We start from the raw sequence: 25243 nt of genomic DNA on the forward strand, positions 1-25243 counted from the left end.
TGGAGCGTGGGGAGGCAGGAGCCAAACAGACCTCAGAAAGCTACTGAAAGCCAGGAGACATGGAAGCCATAAACCACAGGTCTCTTGTAAAAGGTACCCAATTCCCTGATCCCTCTGCTACCAATGTATTTTTGGCCATCCTAAAGATGTCAAATGTTCCCATGAACCTAAAAAGGATCTGTCTGATTGAGGAGAATCAGGCCTGAAGGAACTTGATGAAGAAATCAGTGATATACCACCTCCCTGCACCAGAAATCCTGCTTTCCATTTACCAAAGACAAAAAATGCTCAGATCTTTCTAAAAACATCACTGGCTCCCAATTACCAACTAAGTGACGCCTTCCACTTTGAAGGAAAGGAAGGTGACACTTCAACAGCTGGGTACTCTACCACGTACTTTTCATGCCTGGGCAAAGTTGTTGTAATGCACTGCAGTAGATGAGGCTTAGCTCATATTGAGTAGACCTTCTAACTAGTTAGCAAGAGTGAAAACCAGCATTTCTCACTAGTCTTCCGAGCCATCTCTAAGGCCCATTTATTTTCAGCACCAAGTCAATGCTTTAAGTCCCTAGCAGGCTGGAAAGTGGTAATAGAAGTCTCAGTTGATAAGTACATGACTAAGAGATTCAAGTGTGTTCCTTTGGGACAACAAAGATAACAGTGCCCCGGGCAAAACTGTCAAGAGAAAGAGGGAAGGTTTTGAATGAGCTTCAAGAAAAAACAAAACAAAACAAAACACCACCACACTGAGCTCACCAGTCCCCAAGTATTTAGAGTACCATGCAAGAATCACTTTTCTTCTTTCTGAAAAAAAAACCTTGGAATGAATGAAGGTGACATCATCACCATTGGTCTTACCACTATTAATAATAAGCACAGGTAAACATACAGAACAGGAGGAAGCTGTCAGAAGAGACGACAAAGGTGAGGCCCTTGACTCATAAAGTAAAGGTGGAATAAACAGGAGAGGAAAAGCAGACAAGAATTGTGGTGCTTGGATGCCCCCCACCTTACTATTTACAGTGCCCAGCTATCAGATGATGAAAGCATGAGCAGTAAGATATGTACCAAAGATGAAGATGTGATTAGTAATAGGATGTAGGACTTCCTCAATATGTTGAAAAATTGAAAGCCAGCCAGAAAATACATAGAGCACATTGGTAGAGCTTTCAGTGGGTAAAAAGAGAGAAAGAAACACATAAGGAAAGCTTCTATTTTGGAGACAAAGACCAAAATTACACAACACACTTAAGGAGAGATACTGGCATGGGTGCTTTCCCCTAACCCTAGCAACACACCTTCATTCTCATCAGCCTCTCCTGGACCCTGGTCCTACCTTCCTCCTTGTGCCAGCCCAGGAAACCTCCTTAAAGACATGGGAAGCCAATATAACTCATTAACCCAGCAGAAATGTAACATGGAAAAGAATATGGATTTATATTTTCTGCTGGACCGGTGAGTTGTATGACCTTACTGTATGGTTGGACAAGCAACATGGTGGGTACACAGCACTGCAGGGAAGGAGGAGGCAAAAAGTTTAACTGTCCTGAGCTGCAACAGTGCTCCCCCTAGCCTGGAGTTAGAGACAATGTGAGGACAAGGATCAGAAGAAGGGATTTGGAGGAAGTTAGCAGTGCAAAGCTCAGTGTAGGACTGCAAGGGGTAATGATACTGATTTAGGAATATTCAGCACAATGACACCTACTACAGCCTTTGGTGCAGAAAGGACCACTGACATACAGTCCCCTGGGGGAACAAAGACCTACATTTAGGGAGCTGCCACTAAAAAGCCTTCAGTACATGGGAGTGGAACAAATGTCCAGGTGAAACACTTTTCTGTAGCATGGCCCACAGGTGCAGGAGAGAAACCCATCAGGGAGCACGCAACCAAGGAGGCTTCTTAGCAAAGGAATAGGCAAATGCATACCCCAGCCCTGGGTGTGGAAAACCACTTTTTATTCAAGATCTGTTTGATGAAGTTGAGAAGGGGGAAGATTTCTAAGACACATATTTTGCAAGAAAAAGTCATGACTACTGTCCTGAAAATAACAATTTTGAGGTGTGGGCTAAGTCCCACTTGATGCTAAAGCATGAGAAAAAAGACTGACCAAATATAGCGGTGTCTTTCCTACACTGTGAATTTGTCACAGATGCCTTGACTTCCTTTGCTTCATGTGCTGTGATGCAGCAAAAGCTGGGAGCTTTGTAAAATGAAAACGTTGCAGAAGCTCTAGGTGCAAATGCAGCATGTGCAAAAGCCCTTTTATTCAAACTGTGCTACTTAACAAAGTGGTTTGTGAAGCCATTTTCAAGCCTTCAGCAATTTTCCCTGCTTGAAGAGATCATTTAGTATCTTCTTCATGGGCTGCTCATAGACTTTAAGCCTCAGAGTTCACCCCATGGTGTCACCTGAAAGGGCACTGCAGGCTGTGGATCACAAGTACAGCAGAACTGGAAAGTTCATTTCACATATTGTTTCAGCCCCAGTACTTAATTCTGGGAGGAGGTGATTTTGCATCAGAATGAGACATACTAGGTACAAACCACAGATTACTTTTCAGAGGAGTTAATCTTTCTATCCATTATCTAGAGTAATTCAAAAAGCACAAAAAATGGAACTGTTCTTGAAGAAAGAATTCGTGTTCAGGTAATTACAAGTAACAGACACATCTGGTTATCTTAATTGTTTGGGAATGTCTCAATTATCTAAGAATGTTTTCATAAGGACTCAGAGACAGTAAAACTTTCTCACGGCAGATTGCATTCACTGATGAGAGGAAATTCAGTCGATCTAACACGCTGAAGCGTGCTTCGACCCAGAGAGCACTTTCAGTCCCGTTGCCAGTGGGCTTTATTTGCGTGTAAAGAACGACAGACTGTGAAGTGAGAAATGGGAATGTCACACATAGCAGCAGCACACCTTTTCCCTGTTATCTGCGTTCTTCCAGCACTCCTGCGAAAATGAAGTTTTTTTGTGTAGCGATGGTTCAGCCAGACAAATGACAGCAGTGATTTTTTAGACATCTGCCCCAAAGTGAGGCGAGTCAAGTAAAGGCTCTTGTCCTGTCGGAGGGCAGTGCAGGCATTTGCGGCTGGTCAGTGGCACCCCTTCCCTCGCAAAAACTTGAAGTGTCTGTTGCTCGAGGGGTGTTCATTGCAGAGCAGCTCATAAGTTTCTGCAAAGCTGAATTCACCTGCACAGGGTAGCAGCTGCTCATCACGGACCCACAGCCAAACTACAGAGCCAAACCACAGAGAGGGGGACCATTCAAGCACCTAAGGTAGACCCCCACCCAGTGGTGCATGTAGTCTCCTCACATAGACTACAAGAATTGGTAATTAGCCATTGGGAATTACTTCTCCCAGCTCATAAACCTCCAAACTGCCTGTGTGCAGAGGGGTGGCAGGATAGGGACAGAAGGAAGGTTTGCACTGATGCCAAGGTGTGGTGTCTGTGCCCCACCAGATGAAGGGTTTCTTACATGTGCCTGTCCCATAATTCATCCAGCTCTTCCACCAGGGCCACAGCCATCTGGATCTAATGTTTTCTGATAAGGGCTGAAGAACCTCTCAGCTCCCAGCTTGCTTCTGCTTGTAGCCTAACTAGCACCTTTGTGTGGAAGACATGATTGGGGTGAAATCCTGTAACTGTAGCGAATGTACCCCTGTGGTTAATCAAACCAGCAAGGAAGGGTGTTGCTGGGGCTCTACACAAATCCCAATCAATATTATTTATCTGGCTGAATGTGCAAGCTGGCCATGTCCCCTCCACCTAATGCCCACTCCCATCCCCTCCACCCTGTGGGTATCAGCAGGAGGGAACCTGATGTATGCTGGTAATTATCTGCTGCTGAAAAGAAGTGCTATTTCTCTTATTTTTGTAATGCAGATCAATGCACATGTCACTACTGAAAAGCTATGTCATTTAGGATAGAGCATTAACTGCTAGGAATGGATTTTGAAGCTCCCCACTTGTGGGTGGAATATTTTCTGGAGGAGTTGAGCCTTTCAAATGCTGAATTTCATTTATCCCACTGCCTCTTTAAGAGTAGTCGGTGGAGGAGAGGGTGTTTGAGAAAGTGACAGCTCGTCATCTTCCCCAGCAAGCTGGAACTGGGGACAAAGTGGTGGTAGGGAAAGAAGGAAACTGGCACGGGCAGGTTAGTGGGGGACAGAGCAGGATTTGCTGGAGAAAAGCAACAGCCCTGCAGCGGGTTGCAAGAAAGCAAACTCCAGAAGACAGAGTGCAATTTGTGGGGTTGAGAAGGAAGGGCGTGTGCCTGTGAGCAGAAACATAGTAAGGCACAAAGGGAATGAAAAAAAGGAAGGCTTGAAAAAGGGCAAAAGCTGGGTGCTTCACTAAGAAGGGTGCAAGTCTTGAAATCAACACACACACACCCCTGTCAAAATCGCTACCTAGGAGCTGTGCTAGCATGGATTATCTAAAAAGGAGCCATCTGATTTGCAGTGAGAGGGAAGAGTTTTCCAAGTTTCTTTCTACTCTGCACAGGAATGAAACATACTTGCTAAGAAAGAGGAAGCAAACTCTCCTAGTGGGCATCAGGCTCAGGTAAAGAGGAACACATAATGGTCACAACTGGGGTTCGCTACGTTTACCAAGAAAAACCTCTAAATCTGTAAAAAGGGAAGCTATCAGTTTACAGTCATGTGAATTATGAACTCCACTCTTCCAACTGGGAATTTTTATTAGCTCTCCCTTACGCCTCCAGGATAATCTGGTCACCATCAAACGAGAAAACCATACAGTCCCCCTAAAGATTTTGGCAAAGCAATTACCCTACTGCTGCTATGGTACTGCTATTCTGCACCCAAAATAATTAATCGTTGCTTTGACGAATGTGCATCTACCCACACACGCTGCACACTTCACTCGGACATGCAGATGTATGCAGCCCACACTTAGGATGTTGACAAAAGTGGCTAAACCTGAGACACACTAAGCATTAATAAAACGTGACCCATACTGCTGCGTACTTGCTATTTGCCATTGTTAAAACAGGCATTTGCCTTACTTTAGAGATATGATTTTTAGAGTATATGTTCACTATATACGGCTCCTCTTTGAAAGTTCTGTTACTCTTTGGAATTGCTCAAAAATTTCAATATTCTTTTGAGTACTTGATATTTACAGTTTGATATTTAAAGTGTGCAATTTGTTATCTAAATTGCATAGCACATCCAGCTTCCTGACTGAATGACCTAACTTTTATGAACCTTTCCAGCTTTCACAGGCAAAGGTTTTATTTAGACACGAAACACCTTTCCATGATTGGACAAATATCAGCTACCTCTGAAAACCATTTCAAGAAGGGTTATAAACAAAGAGAAATAGAAATTATATTTAGAATTCCACAGACATGCAAATAGTTATTCCTTCATTCACCTACACCCCATATATAGTGCCCAGATTGTTTTTATTTTTTACTGATGTTGATTTTTTTTATACTTAGTCAGAAGATAAGACACATTTTGTTTAGTTTGAAAGCCGATCAGATCCCTCGTTCATTTGAAAAGCTTATTTCTAAATAGTACTTGCAAATACATGATAAGCATAAATTTGGAAACTGCTGAAAAAACTAGTTCTATGTGTCATAACACAGGGTGTTGGGTTTTTGATGTGGTACTGAAGCCTGATGAAAAGCCAAAGTCCTACCAAAAATCTACTCAGCGATGACCAACCAAAGGAGGATTGGAGAAGTGGAATTATTTCTGGACACATCCCATGTCCCTTTTCACTTGAGCAGACAAGTACGTATGACCTCTTTGCAATGATTCAGGGTTTCAAAGCTGTCTCCTTAAGCCTCTTGATCACCACTTGTCCCTCCCCATTGACAAGCTGAGCACTTACAAGTTTTGAAGCCTCCTTGGCTTACTTTTAAATTTTCCTTTCCACATCTTATGCCAGCCGTTACCCAGAGGGAGAAAAAAACCCACCATATCCATCCTTCAAAAAGTCTAACTTTCATTCTGCTAGTTCTAATCCATTATCTAGGCCCACTAATGTGTACTACATCATCAGAGGAGCAACGCTCTGATGATGTAGTACAGCCCGTGTACATGTACATCATCAGAGTTATATCCTTCTGATCTGCCTGTGGGTTTAATAAGCATTCCAGATGGCTTGCTATGCCTGAAGCAAGAATGGATAATCACACAGCTCTACCCTCAAAACAATAATAAAATAAGGACACAGTAGCATAGGGGCTCATGCCTGCCAAAAACATTCAATAGACTGTATAATACAATAGTCCAATGTCATTGGTGAGGCACATTTATACCCTAGCTATTTACAGGTGAAAGGGACCTGGTTTTAAATAAAACAGAGGTTACAAATATGTAGTGTTATTGTTATTATATATTGCGGTGCAGCTGCAGTGCCTGAGCCAGGCAGAGCGCGGGGCTGCGGCGGGCCCACAGCTGTACCCTCATATCTCACGTATGCAAAGACACGGCTTCCGATTGGCAGGAGGAGGACGGCTGATCTGAATAATGGCACAGCGGCATTTCTCCAGAGCTGTACAGTACATGCATATCTAATCTGTTATCTATTGGATTTGCAGGGTATCCATCAGCCTAGCTTCCAGCCATCAAGTACAGTAGCAATAAGTGTCACAAAGCCTGTCCTACTCAAGTAAAATTATTCCTTGGTGGCGTTGCTTACAGCGAATTACCTGAGTAGTTTGCGCCTGGCCGCTGATGTGGCCAGTACTGCGACAGCCAGTGCTGTGGTGGCAGAATTGCCCCCAAAATGGCATTTTCCAATCAGAGGTTATCACACCTTTCCTTCCACGTTGCTGTGCTACAACCAGGCAAGGCACAGAGTGCTATCCATTAGGTCCAAGTGATTTGCAGAATAAGTATCTTTGTGCTATTTAAATACCTATGATTTTAAAGTGCCTGTCGGGGGTGGTGTTGTTGCGGGGGGAAGGGGTGAGAAGAAAAAAGCGCGCATGGAGAAAAAAGAAAGAAGGTAAGAGATGGTGGCTCTGTTCCCTTATTCCTTTAAATGAGTGAGAACTGAAGGGAGAAGGAAGAAGCAAAGAAGCACTTTGATTCAGTCCCTAGGAGTGCCCTCTCCAGCAATCAGATGTGTGGCACCAGATACAGGCACACTCTCGTGCACCCCTCCCCAAAAGGGGAGCAAACACTCAGAGCTGCTGGGAGATGACTCCAGGGGTACCTTGAAATCAAGAGAAATTTTGGCTTGAACTTTAGCAGGGACAGAATTCCCATCCAGGGTCGCAGAGAAAGACCAGATACCCAGATAGGCAGAAGTATATCTGCGTCCGTAGGAGGAAAAGGTAAATCATCTCGACTCTCAGCAGGTTTAACTCAAAGAAGATGTTGACATCAGCCGTTTAGTGTGCTGATGGATATTTTTTTCCCTGGCCAAACAAGTGGATTGTACTTTAGTTTTAACGTTAAATGCTATTAAATGAAATGAATACAGCATGTTTCCATCGTACATGTTGCTGAAGCTGCTGTGACAGCTAAGAAGCTGCTAGGCATGATGTGTCAAGAAAATGTACTAGAAGAAAAGTACATGGAGCTACTGTCAAAAATACAAGCAGGATTACAAACAGCATATCGGCTTCATATGCTGCTGAAATTATTTTTTAATTGCATCTGTATACCCAGGCAGATCTTTAAGAGTTAACTGCACACAATGTAATGAATTCAATAATGATGAGTTAAAAAAGGTCTAATTAGCAAGTAACCACTTTATTATGAAAGGAAATGGTAATGAATTTAATAGCTCAAAATCATTAACAATATTTAGTTTGCTGGTACTCGTTCTCTATTATCCTCATTAATATGAACATTTAATATGTTTTAAAATGGATTTGTAATACTTTCTGTACCATGAGGTTACACTGACAAAAAGAGTGTAATTATTCTGTTAATTGTAATCTCTGTCTGTTTGTGCTCCAAATAGTAGCATATTTAGGTGTTAATAAAAAAAAAAAAAGTAATTAAGAGAGGGAAGTTTAAAAATGTAATTAAACAAAAACTCTTAAATTACATGCTGAACAAATCTGAGGAGAAAGTTTTGGAAGTGAAATCTCTGAAAAACAAGTTTCTCCTACTGAGATCTTTTCTCTTTTTTTTTTTTTTAAAAAAAAAAAAAGGAAAAGGAAATAGAAGCATTACTACTCTTTATCAACAACTAATATTGAAGCAGTCATTTCCTGAGTTGGAAACAAGGCTCAGGGCTGTATTTTCTGGGACATCTGCTTGTAAGCAGACCGTCTGGCAAGTGAAGGTGCTCTCTGACACTGTTCCACAAGTCACAATCCCTGTGTGAGATCCTGTGGGAGCCCAGTCAACTGGTTGCCCATAAGACACCCAAGAAACATAATTTCTTCTCACAGAGTATCATGTCAATTCCCACTGATCATCTAACCTTTTTCAGATCTCCTTTCCCTCTTCTTCACATTGTAAATAACTTCCTCCATTGCACCAAACCTGTTCCCACTGCTGACAACATTGGTGCTGTGGAAGCACCAAATCTGCTGCTGGCTCTCTTACCCAAGAAGCTCCAGACCCTGTCCCTCCAAGATCCTTCCCAACAGAAACAGAAATGAAAAGCCAGACCCCACTCTGCTCTGCTACATCTTCCTTACGCCTTGGTCACACGCACAGTGGCCACAGTGCTGTGGAGCGCGGTGACCCCAGAGGCACAGACCAATGCAAGGTGCTTCCTCCACAGTAAGCAGTGGAGACAAGAGCTCAGTGCCAACATTGCAAACATGCCACCTCCGGGCCGTGCCCAAAGTGCCAGCGATGGCCAGCGGGGAGTGAGGCAGACTGGACAGCCCCTGGTGCAGAGCAGGCTCACGTACAAATTAAAAGGTTCACAAAGTGACAGGTGTGAGTGGGAAGGGCAGGAAAGAGCAGCCAGATATTCATGGCTCTAAGGAAATACTTGGCAGTACCAAGGGTTCCTGTGTCTGTGCTGACTTTCCTTCTCCCTCTGGTACACGCTGCCAGAGACAGTGACACAAGAAACTATGGCACAGTAAGGTGCAGCATGGCATGTAAAAAGCAAAACAATGCAAGGCCAGACAAGGCACAGCACAGCATGAAAAGGCAAGGCAAGGCAAGGCAGCATTTGCCTCAAGATGCAGCCCTTTCACTCGGTCCTAAAGAAGAAACTCCTGCGCCTGTTTTACTTTGCTAGACCTGTCTCTAGCGAGCTATATTCTTGTTTATAAAACCTGAATTAGCCAAAGCAAATCCTGATAATTTTTTTTTTATTTCTATACTATACTGGATGTCAGTTTTTCCTTAATCCATGTGGAATTATTGTACCGCCATTACCCTTTTCTTTATCTACCTCTCCCCTACGGCATCAGTTTTCAGTGGCTGATTATTACCAATAAGGACCCCCTTCAAAATCCTTCCCATAAAAATGAAATCAGCGCTCAACCTTCGTTAATACCAAACTTTCAGAGCTGTTTGCTCTGTTTACAGCACCATCTCCTCGTTGAAAACAGCTGTTGCCATGACTTATTCATCTGCCTAGTGGCAGGCAGAGCACCAGGAAGGATGTGAGGGCAGTATCCTGCCATGACTGCCCCATAGGTGGGTGATCCACCACCTTCCCAGGGTGCAGCAGGGCTCCCCACATGGCTCCCCACAGCACTAGCACCTTCCCGTCCCTGGCAATTTACTTAATAGGCTAATTTAAGAAACAGTGCTGAGGATAATGCTGGCAATCACGGGAGATTTCAGCATTATTTCTCTGAAATTTTACAGATCATTCCATTTCTTTGTTTAATTTTGCACAGCTTATGGCACTTGATGGAGGTGGGAGCAAGGTCCATAGACTCACAGGCATGCAGATACCCATGCTTATGGTGGACCAGCTGACTACAGAAACATTTATTTGGGCATGTGGCTGTGTCATCATTCACAGTCCATGACAGGTGTCCTGACCAAGAACCCCCATCCAGTCCACTTGGGCAGCCAGCCCAGAATAGACCATTCTGTGTTTAATTTTTTTCTAAGAAAAGGAACTAAAAAAAATGATTGAAATTAAAGTGAAGCATCTCATTTGCCCACAAATGACATATCTCAACTTTTCATTTTATAGAAAAAAGTTGTGAAGGATTCTTTTTTTTAAACTTATTACAATTTCCAATTTTTTTTTTTTTTTGAATTGCCAGTGAAGAGAAAAATATGTGATTTGCACAGCTCTAAAAATAACGAGTTAAAATAGTTTCTGCCTCTCAAAGGAGGCCTCTTAGTCCTATAATTTCTGCAGATTTTGCCTTTCAGGGTGGGTATTTTAAAGAATGATATAATGTCATTTCTATAAGTATCGTCTCATAATCTGCTGCCACTGTTGAAAATAATAAGTTTAGAGACAGCTTGAGCAGAAGAAATACCAGCTCACCCAGCTATATTAAAAAAAAAAAAATAAAATACTTTAAGAAGAGGAACAGGATGTATATTCCAAAGGTGAGCAAACAGTGCCAAACATTTTTGAGAAAATTTCTTTTGATTTCTATCTTTGGCTGCATTCGCAAGCCTTTCATGTTTGTCTACTGCAAACAGTTCAGCAATGACTATTACAGGGATGTTTACTCCTAGAAAGAAAATTTCAGAAAGAACACTCACATTTGGGCTGGAGGAGTGCATACAGTGTTTCATTCCAGAAATAAACAATACCAAGTGTCCAGTTGGAACACAGCAGTATTGCTGAAATCACAGATATTTACCTTGAGCCAGCTAAGACAAAAATGAAAAAAACAAAGCTATGAAAAATTCAAGTTACTTAAGCAAAAAAGTAAGAATAATCTATCTGCTGTCTAGATGATCTATCACATTTTTCATTCACACTTAATCCAATCATCTTTGCTCAGAGGGGACCTCCCTGGTCCCTACACCTAGGACTCATGCCGGGTGTGGGGATGAAGTAGAACGGGTGTAAGGGGAAGAAGACAGGGAGTGAGGCCTTGCTGCTGGAGGAGACCTTGCTACAGTGCTCGGGAGAGAAACCGCCACTTCCTGCTGCACGGCCAGCAGAGCAGACATGCTCCTTCAAGATTAGCTGCTGTTTATCAAACAGCATCCGGGGCCCAAGACAGCGGCTGAGAGAGTGGCAAACATTTGTGGGTTGCAGGGAAAGAGGAAGAAGGCAAATGCCAGATGGAGGGGAAAAGGAGGCTAAAAAAATGCTATTCTGCTGGGAAATGGAAGAAAATGGATAGGAAGGAAATGGAGTGAAAAAGCACATTATATTTCAGGTACCATTTGCAATATTTCAAGCAGACTTGGCCACATGTACCCTGGTAATCCACTCCCATGACCCAAGGCTGCACATACACAAGAGACCAGTGGGATTATTATTTTGGTCTGCTTACCACGAGGGCTTACTCCTAACGGAGAGTATTTCAGGCTTCAAGAGCAAGAAGCATATAACAGACCAGTCATCTAGAGTTGTTTGAGAGAACAAGTACATTGCACACTAACTACATTATCCCTGCTTCTGTAATTCAACCTTATAATAAATAGAAAGCTTGCCCCAACATTTGTGAGAATTTCAGGAAAGAGCCTAAAGATTTTGCTTTGGACAGCTGCGCTGGCCTTCCTGGTTTCCTTCTCATGCTCATCATGAGAAGAGCTGATCACATATGAAATATCCAGAAATTATTGCAGGAGACTGAGCTGGCCCTTGGACCTTAAGTTCATTTGGAAAAAGGAAGTTTTGTTCTTGGTAATAGTGAAAACAGATGCAACTACAGTCAGAATGTCTCCCCCTTTCCATAGAAGAAAAATGGCAGTGAAAGCCAAAAAAAAATAAGGTTTCTCTTGGTGCCAGCAAGACTCTGTTCTCTTCTGCAATACAAACAGAAAAGGACATAATATTTCTTCTCTGTGTTCAGGTTTTATTGACTAGAGATATAGGTATATATTATGCTCAACCTTTGCCTTGCACAGTGAAATGTGTGGCTTGTACGATGAGAACAGTTTCTTCCTGAAGGGCAGTGCTGATTTCCAGAGATGGCTGATAGTGTTTCCTTCGTGAGAGCTGTTACTCTTTAATCCTTGCAATTGCTTTCCTTATCCCACCCAAAAGGGGAATTGCATAACGAGGTGAATCTTTCCCCATGGAGACATAAGACTATCTCCTCATGAAATTGTAAGACAACTCTTATTGTGGAATGGGTGACTAACAAAATCTCTCTGCTTGGAGAGCAACAGTGAAGAATTCATCATTTACAGTACTTTTCCTAATGGAGGCCTCATTCTGTTAGGTCTATTCCTTAGAAAAGAGCTAACTGCAAACCAAAAATTTCCTTCCCAGCTTGGGATGCCTCTAAAGCATGCAGATCCTGGCAGCTTTTCAGAAGAAGAGGTGCCCCAAATGGCTGCTCTTCAGAGATAACACGATCATGCTCCTGCTTTAAAAAGGAACTCCCACAATTCCCAGCCCGGATGGTCCCAGCATTCAGATGACATAAGACAGGTCATTTTAGTATAGCAAAGTCTCTCTCTAGGTATTTCCAGGGAAACAGTTGTTGTTGTAGATAAAGAAAGGAGAACCTTCATCTCCCCATCATCAATAGACTTATCTTCAGCACCTAAATAAGGTCCAAATAGCATGCTCATTTTATGGCTCACAAACTTGGGTTAGTCATTGATCTCTGGCCATGTGCAGAAAAAACTAGGGGTTTCTGGCTCCCAGTCTAGCTCCTACTCTAGCCTTCACTAAAGCAGATTTTCCACTATAAATTCAAGTGATCCATCCATCTGAATTCTTAGGCAAGCCCTTTTACTTCCTTCTTATCCTTTAAGTCATAACTACCTAAGCTAGAAGTAAATGACAAAGATTATTGGTAGTTTCTGAAAGAACACTAAAAGATTCCCCTCTCCCCAATAATTTCTTTTAAACAAAACCCACTCAATCTAGACTTGCTTAAGACTCAGAGGTACATTTAACATACAACAGCATGAAGCAAAGGAACAATACAACTGTGCATTTGGCAGTTCACCACTGTAACAACTTCCAGGGTAAATGGACTGGCAATTTTAGCCACATGGATAATACCAAGGCGAAGATGGCTAAATTCAGCCCAGCCTGCATCTGACTGAAGAAAATTGTCATACGTAAATAGACACAAAGATGCATGTTATTCCTGACTCCACCCATCACACATACTAGCCTCCATCCTTTGGGTTATCAGGGCTAATTGTAAGCCACCAAAAATACTGCAACATTGCAGGGTTTTTGCTTGTGTCATGCTATCGTATGAGCTGTGATTTATTTTATTAAAAAAGAACCAACAAATAACTTCATGAAGGAAAACAAAGTCATAAAGTCGTCTAAAGCAATCAAGCCAATTCCACTACTTGTGCCTAATCTTTCCTTGCATGCTGATCATTACTAACTTTGTCCCTTTCTGAGCATCCAGCGTGGTCTTTTCAGCCTTCTTGTCATCTTATGTATAAGCCAGGAGGAGGTGGGAACACCCGAACAACATTATCCTCTTGTAAAGTCTGTAACATCAGTGTAATAGCTCTACTCATGGCAAAGCAGACCTTACTTCCCAGATGCATCCTCGGGCAACTGCACTACCAAAGGAGTATCTCATGTCTCTACTTTTTCATTGGGCTGATACAAGAACTGTTACCTCAAGCAGCATACTTTTTGGTCCTTGCACATGAGTTAATGTGAGCAAGGGCTGTGTCTCCCTGAGCTAACACAAGGGTGGTGGGTCCCCAGACTCACTGATAACAAGTTTTTTCCCATGTATTAGAAACACCTTTTAAAACCTCCTCTTTACAAGGGAATACCATTGAAACACTGATGCATATCAAGACGAGTGCTAGTCCAGAGAGAAATTCAGTGCTTCCAGGCTCTCTGGGAGCAGGCAGCTACCTTTGCATCCCTATCTCGCTGTGTGTAAAATGTACCTGAAAGGAAGGACAATGTCCATGCCCTTCTGCTGCTAGCTAGTGAAAACACATGGAAATGCCATGGTCCCACCACTTGCCACCAAAGCATGTCCTATAGAATTTAATAGGCCATTACCATTTTCCTACTGGCTCTTTCAGATCCCGGGGGAACCTACCAGTGACTCACAGGGCATTTCCAGAAAGTCTATGGAAAGTCTCTCTCACTGTCTTTGTAATTCCAGAGGCTTTTAAAGCAATTTCTCCAAAGCCCTAATACATTCCTTTACTATCTACCGCTTTGATCATGAGCACATTGTGCAGTTCTTCTCCACAAAGCCTAGCAGGCAGGGGTTGTGCTTCTAGCACCTCCACCAGCAATACTGATTGCATCCAAGTTTTAAACTCTTTGTGTACAATTGTTATTTGCAGGGTCTGACATGTGAGTGGACCTGGCTGGTGGCAATGACTAGCATTTTTCTTTGACAAGGTCCATATTAACAGATCAAAATATTGGTTATAAATATCTTAAAATATGTATTTTCATAGGGCATTGGTCCAAGCCTTCTGTAGTCAATGAAATGAGGCACTTCTGAAAGATGAATTTGGTGCCGTGACCTTGAATTGCTCTCTAAACACAGAGGGAAAATTGTGTATCTGACACATAATGTCTTTTAACAATTTATGTGTCTCGTATTAGTTTTATACAGTATTGCCGTATACATCTATATAAAATACCTTATATATATATATACACAGACACACACACACATGGAATCCACAATGACATCCCGAACACTTTTGAGTCATTTCCACATTCCTACATGCAGAGCAGGAATTTCAGTGCTCTCTCAGTGCAATCTACAACAGTCTATACCATAACCTGTTTTTTGTTGGTAGTCTTCTAAAATCTCAGTCTGCGTTAATAAAAGCAAGGAATCAGACTGTCGCTTATGCCTTGTACTGAAAGGAAAACCTGGGCTGGTCACAAGCAATACTTTACCTGGCATGTGGGTGGTCTCAGGCCAAGGGCAGGTAGAAAAGGCTACAGAACACTCTGTTTAATCACATAAGCAGTGTTTTTCTTGAATCACAGGTAAGAAACAGTGGAAATACTGTCTCTGATAACCACCAGCCTGGGTTGAACACACAACAAAAAAGCTTGAAGAAAGTGTTTTGGTGGGGTGACTGCAACACCAGGAAGGACATTTGCCCGTTCACAGTTTTGATGTTTTGGGACACTCCTGACAATGTCTGGCTGCTTGCTTTTCTGCTAGGAAGCATGGGAAAGTGGAGAACTCATGATCTGAACACCTCCAAGTGTTTCAGTTTTCTCCTTTTTCTCTACTCTGCTTTCCACACTGGGATTTTGAATCTTCAGGAAAGTTTATTTTTCTACCTACAGAAGCTTTACCCATTGATGAAGGCTCATGTAGTGAGTTGATGTCATCGTGTTTTCATAACCTACTATTCCCTGAATCATTCCAGTCCTCAGCAGGGATTTTCTTGGCTTGATAAAGCTAGTACTTAGATGAATATGCTACCTGTGATAATAAATTAGTTACTATTTAAGGTTTCTGATTAAGCTTTGGATAAGCATCAGCACAGGTTTTGTAACAGTTACTTTCAAACACAGAGCGAGAACAACATTCAAAGAGGTAGAAGCATAAAAAGACACTATTGTGTTATTCATCTATACTATACTTCTGCACCACCCCTGCAAGGGGCAATGCCTACAGGCACCTCTGCTGGGATGGCTGTAAACAGTCTCTACTAGGGTATATTTTAAAAACCTTGCAGTACAATACCTGTTCTAATAAAGATTAGCAAGACTTTTTTTGTTGTTGTTGTTTTGTTTTTCCTTGTAAGGCATACTGTTTATACAGTTTTGGTGTGTCATGTCCTCTCTGTGCACACACTCACAATGCTGGCAATCCTGGCCAAGAAACACTCTTTCCCAGAAATAGAGGTTTACAGCTAACAGCAAAAAGATCCATGCAAAAAAAGCCAACTGTGCAAGAGCACAACTCCTAAGTGCCCCACTACTTTCAACCATCAAAAAAATCTGTTAAAATGTGCAGGGATAGTGCAAACATACATACCTTAATTCTCTCATTCACCTCCAATTTAAACCCAGCCAGAATTAGCACACTGCCAGTATCCAAAGGTGCAGACCTTGTTGCTCTAAACCTCCTAAAGCTGTATTGCTCTGGGAAAGGACAGGAACCATAAAAAGCCTTAGCTGGGAGGCAGCTTTTATACTTATGTTCAGGCCTCTAGTAAGCTGTCCCACAAAATGTAATGAGACCTCCTGCTTAGCCGGGGCTCTTACTTCCATAGCTTGTGCCTGCAGCACTCTTCTATTTTATAAGCCATATTAACTCACCTCTTGCACCAGGAGGTTGGGGCAGTGGCACACTGTCTAATAATGGAACATATTTGTTAATACTAATAGACATTTGTAAAACTACCACATGCCTTTAGCCTTCAAGTCAAAGCCCAGGATGCTTGCTGGGGGTTGTGAAATGTATGATGTAAAACTTGGGATGTTTTGGTTACAACATATCTCATTTATTTTTACTGTCATCACCCTCCCTGGTATATAATACCTGCTGCATGCAGAGTGAAATATTGCAGATGTTTTCAAAATAATTCTGGGCTGGTGGAGAAACCAAAAGGTCTCTTGTGCTTAAGGTCTGGTTATTTTCAATGCAAAACAACTAGGCAACAAAGTTTCTGTGTGCTGGTATTTTAAAAGGCCTGGATTCCTCTGCGCTGACTCATACTCACACTGCCCACCCAAAAACTTACCTCTGAGAACTTTGAGAGAGACTCTAGTCATTTTAATACCCTCAGGATTCAAGAATAAAGAGTAAAAAGATAAAACTAGTTTTAACTATTCATTAGTTTTTGGTACTTCAGATAATTTGTGCAATGGCTTCAGGGGTTTAATTGAATCACTTTTCCCACCTTGTCTTAATTTTAATTATGCAGCAATCATTTTTACCAACCTGTGCAAAGGAGCCATATGAAAATGTGACATATGACAATATACATTTACCTAAGCTCTAGGACTACTCTGACCTACAGGCAATTAGCTACTGCCTCCAGCACTCAAACGACCAATTAAAGAGTTAACAAAATGCCCTCCAAATCACCTACATGTTCAGGTTTTTGGACTGCCATGAACATTATGCTTCAACTGATATAATTTTTGACTGACTGATTTACTAAGTCTGCATCGGCTAAAATTCTAGAGCCATGCCTGTAAAACTGAAGAATCAGATTTTATGAGGTGCTTTCATTGTCATTAAAGACGATCCCACCTTAGCCCTTTCCCTAACAAGACAATCTTGCAGCAGTCATTACAAGATGTGATCCCAGCTTGTCATCAGGGAAAAAATGGCTTGCTAGGTCAATGAGGACGGCACTAAGTTCATCTCAAGGATGTAAGACATCCATCTGAATGGCTAGCAGCCAAGAACAAAAAAAATTAAAAGAGCCACAAAGGATTTGCTTTTTCCAAGACGTGGCTCCCAAAATTTTACAGGTAGCCAATTTCAGAAATCCAGAGAGATTAAATCGGTAGTCATAAATGGATGCTTTTACATCTGTTCACGATTTACAGCGTACTAGCGAGCATTTCACTGCAGAAAACAGATCATTAATAGCCAGAAGTGCACAACAGAAATGACCCCAAGACAGACAATTTCAAAGAAAAATGTATTCAAATGTGTTCTTGCATGGGAATAAGAGAGATCCAGGACACTGCTAATTATACCAGCTAAGGGAGAAGTGAAGGGTGGTAATCTGTCCAGGAAATCCCGAGTTCCAGTCCTGCCTCCAACAATAATTTAAGTTGCAGTTCTGTAATCTCCTTTCCTCCTTTCCTCAGCTGGCAATGGGGGATAACAATATCCCCTGACATATATTATAAATGGTGCCATGAGGACTGACGGTCTTAAAGTGCTTTGAAAATGAATGAATTGTCTGGGTGACCCACCAGTCTCTTACATATTGGGTATTCTATCATAATTCAGAAAAGTTCTGCCTTCTACAAGCAATGTGGTTTCATGATGGTATCGCACAGGTAGAGGTTGATTTGCAAAGCTATCATTGCTTTTGAGCAAGAAAAGCATGACTCTACAATGAAAAGTGCTGATCTCCAAGATTGATACAGCCCTGAGACTTATATGCAGATTCTCAGCTAGGCTGATGCTGTTTCTCTGAAGCTGATCGACATCGTCTGTCCTATGGTCTTAAAGCTTGGAAGAAACTTTGCTGGGTTTGAAAAAAAGAGAGAAGAATATTACTGGTTTTCCTTCTCTGGCGACAAAGACACAAATTCTGCCCAGATCTACACAGGTGAAGCCCTGCCACCTTTGCAGGGTGCAGCAGATTCTGCTCCACTGAATCTAAAAGCATAATCAAAAGCCAGCCCAATCTTTCGGATGCCATCAGAAACTGAAGACAGAGCTAAACAATCCAGAATGGAATTTCCTTTCCACCTTCTGCACTTTCATTACTAAGACAAGGCCCATAGGGCATGTTGGCCAAACAGCTGCACTACACAAACACGCAGTAAGGTGAAGTGAATGGCATCACAGAGATAAATGAATCAGTCCAGTGACTTAAGGCTACTTGTCTTCCCTACCATGTGGGAAGCCAATGTCTGGCAGCAGCAACCTTAGCTGTCCTGTTTTCCAAGTCAGTGGCTTCAGGGAGCATCATGGAGGTGACACTCTTGGCCTTCAAGGGGTTGGGGAAATCAATATTGGCAACATGAATGACAGAGTCAAAAAGATTATGTTTTATCAGTGGAGGAGACAAGAAGGAAAATGGGTAGTTATAAATGGCCAGGTAGGAAAAAGAAAAACAAACCAACAAAACCCACCACCCCCCACAAAAAACAAAAAACCCAAACCACAAACCCCTCAATGCTCTATTTTGTTGGCTGCATTTGCTGTATAGCCCAGTGAAAGACAGTGAAAAAAGGAACTGTTTGACACCCAGAGCTTCTTTGCTTTGAAAAATATGGAGACAAACTTAACAATGGAGAGTTGGGATTCCATAGGGTTGTTTGTGTATGGCATACATGCAAATGCATATGATTATGTAGAAGTGTGTCTGTGTGTAATGTAGCATTAACACCAATTCTTACAGCCTTATGAAATGATATATTAAAAAGAAAGAAAAGCAAGCTAGATTTTTTTTTCTCTTTAACAAATATGATGCAGTTTACAGAAGCATGGTCCTTTTTTAGGAAGAATTCTAAATGCATCATTCAAATATTGTTTGAGCTGAATACATGATATACATATCATGAATACATATAATCACAGCACAGTCTTTTGTGGAAGTTCTGAAAATAGCATTGGAAAAAGCTGACCATGAGTTTCCATCTAAGGATTTGCATTTGGTTAATATGTGTGAACAGACTCCATTCATCTCATCCTCAATGGGAACTATCCTGCAGCTCCAAATGGCCAAGCTGAAAAGTTTGGCCTGAATGACAGGAATCATTTATGTGGGTTTGATGCCATCAAGGACAGCACCTACAGCCACCAGATGAAACTGTGGCAACAAACTGGGGAACCCGATTCAGCTGAAAAATCCCTATAGGTTATGTACCATAACAGCTACTATATTGCAAACTGCAGTCAAAAGATGAGGACCCTTGTGGCAAGAAAAATTTTAAGTTATTTGCTGATTTTCCAAACCTTTTTCCACCAGTTTCCTTTGGAAGGAAAGATTAAGATTGCTGGGAAGGCTCAAACTTCCTTCTTTCCAGCTCCAGCCTTGCAGGATGTAGCCTAGGTTCTCTCACCTCTCCCACTGTGGAGTACTGGGGGTGGGTGGGGGGGTGGGGAAAGCAGGAGGGAAAGGGATAAATCACAGAAAAAAGGGCTATCAGGTGGGTGAGCTTCAAAATCCCTGCAACCACTCTCCACTCAGCTGGGTGCGCAGGGCTGCTGGGAAGCATCAAACTGTAGCGGGAGGTCTGCACCAAGGGTGTCCAGAGGTCAGAGGGGACATCACTGCCCTCTGCAAAACCTGTGGGAACGGGTGAAACTGGAGGATGTGGGAAGGGTGGCAGGGAGGGCTGAGCACTCTAAGTAGCATGTTTCCTAGGAAACCTTCGACAGCAAATATCACATTAGTCCTGCCTTGTGGCCCAGCTCATGTGATGTCAAGAACAATTTCTCACAACAGCTCAGAAGGTTAGCAAGACTTGGTGAAATGTTCAGTAATTCTGGCCTGACTTTCCAGCTGGGAATGAAACAAGAAACTGAGGGTGTTTGCATTGTTTTGGAGTTTTGTGACAAATTCCTTTTATTTATTTATTTACTTTAAACATTATGGTGGATTTTCCTCATAGTCTCACAGGCTTGTAGAAGCTAACCCTATTGCTATGTTTACTCTTAAGGCATTCCATTTAACAAAAGAGATATGCCAGAAGTGAAAATATAGAGGAAAAACAGAAAACCAAGCAATCTCATGGAAAGTCTTAGAACAGTTGGATCACCGTTTAGCTCATGCACTGATTTAAAAAGCTCTGTCATAGACTTCTGGCATTACAAAACTTCATTTACAATTATCCTTCCTAATTTCTGTCAGCTGCTGCCTGAAAATATCCATAGACTAGCAGATTTAACAAAAAAATGTACGTTCTGACAGCACAACTCAGATACGCGATGCACCTCAACCTTCAAGAAGACTCCAACTAGATCCTGGAGCTGGGGCTCAAATGCCTTGGGCTGGGTCTGAGCGTAGGGGTGCAGTGTTTTGCTTCTCAAGGCTGCGCAACATTCTGATGTTGAATACTGGGGGGCTATGGGGTACAACAGACCTACCCACAATGTATCTGATGTGCACAGCTTACATATTTTGTCCCTGAATTCTTGCAAACTGGTCCCACTGGAAGGCAACCAAGCTGTTTTATAGAGGAAAAGTCCTACTCTGCTGCCATTTCTGCTGTCTTCATATATTTGCCTTCAGTGAATTTTCTTTGACTTCTAATTGTTTAAGAGAAAAGAGACTAAAACTGAAAAATCTTCCTCTGGTGACACACTTCATCTCATACTTAGTGAAATATAAAGACCTTTTTAATAGAAAGTAATATATTTAAACAAATTAAAAATAGCCCCACTAATTTCTTTTTAATCATAAGCTAACTTAGGTGTGTGACCTCTTTATTTCCTTTTGCTGTTTCTCATCTTCTCATCTTCAGTGATTTGAGCTCTCACATCTAGGGGTTTTTTCCCTTTTTTTTTTTTTTTTTTCCTTCCCAGGGAAATGAGAGATGAATACAAAAAGAACAAGGCTGCTTGAGGTACCTGAGAAACACCAGTGTAGAAATAGGTCCATCGCTTCCTTTCATCCCATTTTAGATACAAGAGGCCTGATGGATCAGCTTTTCCTTCAGGAAAGCCAGGATTAAAGAGGTCAGGTCAGCAGTGTGAGAATGCCTTTAAGAACAGTGTGGGAACACAAGACTTCCTTATTAGCACGTTAATGTACTGAACCTGAAGCTCATTTAAACAAGATGGAGACAGTTGACTTCTTCCCCCCTCAGCCCAAGTCTGCTGTGTCCTTTAGAGCTGTTTGATCCACAAAGTGACAAATCTCTGAAACCGCGTGTTACTGGAAATCTCATAAAACAGAACAAGTACAACATTAGGATTTACTGACAACTGTAAAGATTTCTCTTAAGATTCAAAAGCAGAGGTTTTACAGGGGGAAAGCATGACAGCAAAGGCTCCAGCTGAGATTACAGAAGGTGAAGATATACCAGACTGTTTAGCAGAAACGCGAGTCCCCTTGACCCACAAACGTCTTTGCAGGCAAACAGCCATTACTCACAGCCATGGCGCCCAGCCCACACCGCCAGCCTCTCCTCCCCACCGCCCCGGCTGACACCGTCCGGCCCGTGACGCACCCCGGGCTCTGTCCCCGGCTCACCTGTGCTGTCCTCTCAGCCCTGGTGCTGTTGCCTGTCCCTAATGTTTCCACCATCCCCTCACGCTGGCGGCAGCGCTGAGGAGAGCTGGAGGCTGTGAGGCAAGGTGGGGCCACCCCGCCGGGCGCCGCTGGTTCCCACCAGTTCCGGCCGGTTCTGGCCAGTCCCAGCCCAGGGCGCCACCCCGCCCCTCCTGTCCCACCAGCGCCTCAGGGGAGGCGGGCTGAGGAATGGGCTTCTACTACAGAAAATAATAGTAGTAGTAGTAGTAGTAATAATAGTAGTAGTAGTAATACTACTACTACTAATAATAATAATAGTGTCTTTTCTAATCATGTGAGAGACGTCGATCTAGCTGTAAAATCAGGTACTCTAACCTTTCCCAGTTGACAAGAACATGCTGCTTTTTTTCTAAATACTCTTTTCAAGCCTTGGCCACCCGCCCTCACACATGTGTGCTGCACATACGTCATATCTTGAGACATGTAAATGTCACGTAGCCTTGGCTCCGGGGAAGAAAGGGCTGAGCGCGCCCACCTGACGTGCCAGCAGTCAAAGGGAGAAGGCTCCTCTTACATCAAAGTTGTCAGGTGGGTTTGTTTTCTTCATACAGACGTGCACTTTTTCATTTCTTATTAAAGTTAATTATATCCCAGAGCAGTAAACAGGTCTCGTAACACTTAGGGCTATTGCTTCTCATACATTAAGGACCATAACAAACAAAGATTTAAACTCTGGTAATGCATGTATAGCCACGCCACGTTCACCTGATACCGACGTGGATAAACGTGCCCTCTTTCTTCTCAACTCCCTAAGATAAAAACTAACCCCTCATCTGCAGGAGTTGCAGAGGAAACCTTCAGGGTCCCTAACTGGCACATTTTCACCTGCTGAAGGACCAGGACAGAAACACAAAGAGCCAGATTAATACCAATGCAGACCTAAATAATATCTCAGTATCTTATAGATAAATGATTTGGAAAGAAATATCTGTTCTTATCGCAAGGAAAGATCTATAACTCACTCTTAGCCTTTCATCACTAGGAGGAAATATACTGTGACTTAGGCCAATCCATTATCTGTTCTTATTTTCCTCTGTACGTGTATTTATCTCTCTGGCTCACTCTTTATCAATCCAGCCACCCGTGATCATCCAAGCACAAAGTTCATGTGGGGCCCAAGCCAGCCCTCCCATCTGGGTCTGAGTCTCTGCTCTTCTCTGACCAGTAAAAATAAGAAGTGTACAGCTCATTTTCATACTCTACATTTTTCCCTGGCCAAAGCTGAAATCCCATCCTCACGCAATGTCATTTCGTCGCAATGGGACACTGTGGTTAAAATCCGCATGGCATTCGTCTCGGCACTGTAAACCTCAACAGAAGGGGCTGGCGCTGAGCTTTCCACCAAGCCAGTATATGTCCCAGCCTGGGGTTTTAGGTTGGACATATTTTAAATTCCAACATAAATTACCAGCTTATGCACCCGTCTCCCCTCCAGGTCACAGAGAGGATCTAGGGCTGCTTTCAGCCCTTGCCTCGGTGGTTTCCAATCTAATATTGGGATTAAGAACTGCAGGTACATTTCTCGCTTCCCGATCCACAAAGGCAGTAACTCTATCGCTATGTGTTTCTTCCGCAACGCACCACGCTTCTTTCCCAGAAGTGCCCAGATCCCTCTTGTATACATGTGTGCCTGGTGAAACCTGAATCCCTAGGATTTTGCAGTAAGATCAAATTTCAGCATTGACAGTCATTCATTCACTCATTCATTCATGGAAAAAGATACATGGACTTCATCCTGCCCAAGTATGAAAGCTATTTTTTTCCGAGGCGTACTGCATGCTGCAGCCAGCAACCGGCTGCCCCATTTCGGATATGTGCCCTTTGTAGAAGATTCCCCTATTACATCAGCTCAGACTTCGGCTTCTAAGAAAGCTTCCAAGTGGGAAAGCATATGATTTTTAGTTTGGTGCTGTGACGCTACTACTAATAAAAAGATTAAACATTTTCTGCTATAGCCTGGAAAGTGTTTGCCAGAAGTCAGGATTTCATATAAAAATAGCTGCATGTCCACATCAGTTAGTTTCTCTCAGAAACTTTAACAATTTTTTTTTTTTTTTATAGCTTTACCCTGCACTGCCCAGCCACATTAAGCCACAGTAAACTACATTCTTATGGTTGTCATAACATTTTGCTCTGTGTTGCTTGTGGTGCAAATAATCTATTAAGATATATAAGGTGCAAAATGCTGCCTTTATGTCTCCAAGTTCATGCGATCTTCTGTGAGAACCCAGTGCAATTACTGCCAGAGCAGTGCAGAAAAAACTCCCTGCCACTGCCACAGCTGACCAGAGGGTCCGGGCCAGCAACTCCGGGCAGGCTTGGCCACAGCCTCTGGGGCTGTGGGGACCAGCCTTCCTCCCACTGCACTCCCCTTCCTCCTCCCCTATCCCAGCCTGTCATCAATCTTACTAAAATGACAGCAGACAAATGTTAGCCTTTGCAAAGATCAAATGAAATCTATGGCTTTAGGGCTGTTCACCAAGGAGCGGAGTAGTCTACACCAGACACGGGCACCAGCAGTCACCTCTGCATCAACCTGCCTCAAATCAGTTTGGCAGCCATCACAGTCATCTCTCCACAGGCAACCCGAGTCCTGAAATAGATTTTGACAAACTTTGATGGTTTAGCCTCTCCACAGAGTTGTTTTTTGGGTTTTTTTATAGCAAGATTGCTCATTCAAAACTTTTTTGGGTGAGAGTTTTGAGTGTGTTTGGGGTGATGTTGGGAGGGGGCTTGTGTCCGCAGCTACTTTGACAGTAGCTGAGGAGTGCACAGGAGTGGGGGTTCTTTGGGTTTAGTACACTTGGCCCTTGCATGTTTAGTAACCTGAATTCTGCTAGCAAAGGGGAGGGGAGCAAGAAGAAAAAAAAAAAAAAGAAAAAAAAAGAAAAGATTACTCCATGGCATAAATATGCTGTATGTGCCCTTGTCTCATGCAATTTCTTTACATCAATGTGCAGGAATATTTATCCCCAGTAGAAATGTTTAACTAATCTGGTAAATGTCAAGCCATATGGTGTACATTGTAAGGATTTCATCAGGCCTTTTTAACTCTTTGTGAAAGTCTCTCCTTCTCTATGCCTCCCTCCTTTTTTTTTTTTTTAACTCCCCTCCTGCTTTGTTGCTGCCCTGCCAGAGCCTATAAGGAAGGAGATAGTGTGCACTGTTATTAACATTAGTTAGATCAGGGATGTGATGTTCACAGTTTATAATAACAAGAAATATTAACCAGAAGTGCAGCTCATGAGGCGCCTTTACGCCAGGCAAAGAGACATGCTGAATGTAATTTTTATCAGCA

The 25243-nt window shown here is 42.6% G+C and overlaps 1 protein-coding gene across 9 annotated transcripts in view; it reads right to left on the minus strand.

Moving 5' to 3' along the window:
• LOC308071871 (uncharacterized protein) overlaps nucleotides 1-25243 on the minus strand; it is a 358228-nt gene that overhangs the window by 48020 nt on the left and 284965 nt on the right. The window contains exon 1 of one of the 9 annotated variants that reach the window (XM_080407938.1): nucleotides 757-24221. The exons of 7 other annotated variants lie outside the window; for them this stretch is intronic. The gene's annotated coding sequence lies outside the window, so the exon portion shown is untranslated. Of the gene's footprint in view, nucleotides 1-756; nucleotides 24222-25243 lie in introns of those variants that run through there. One more of the 9 variants, XM_080407939.1, reaches the window with a different exon arrangement.

The sequence above is a fragment of the Falco punctatus genome, assembly GCF_963210335.1.
Source record: "Falco punctatus genome assembly, chromosome: 12".
Taxonomy (NCBI): domain Eukaryota; kingdom Metazoa; phylum Chordata; class Aves; order Falconiformes; family Falconidae; genus Falco; species Falco punctatus.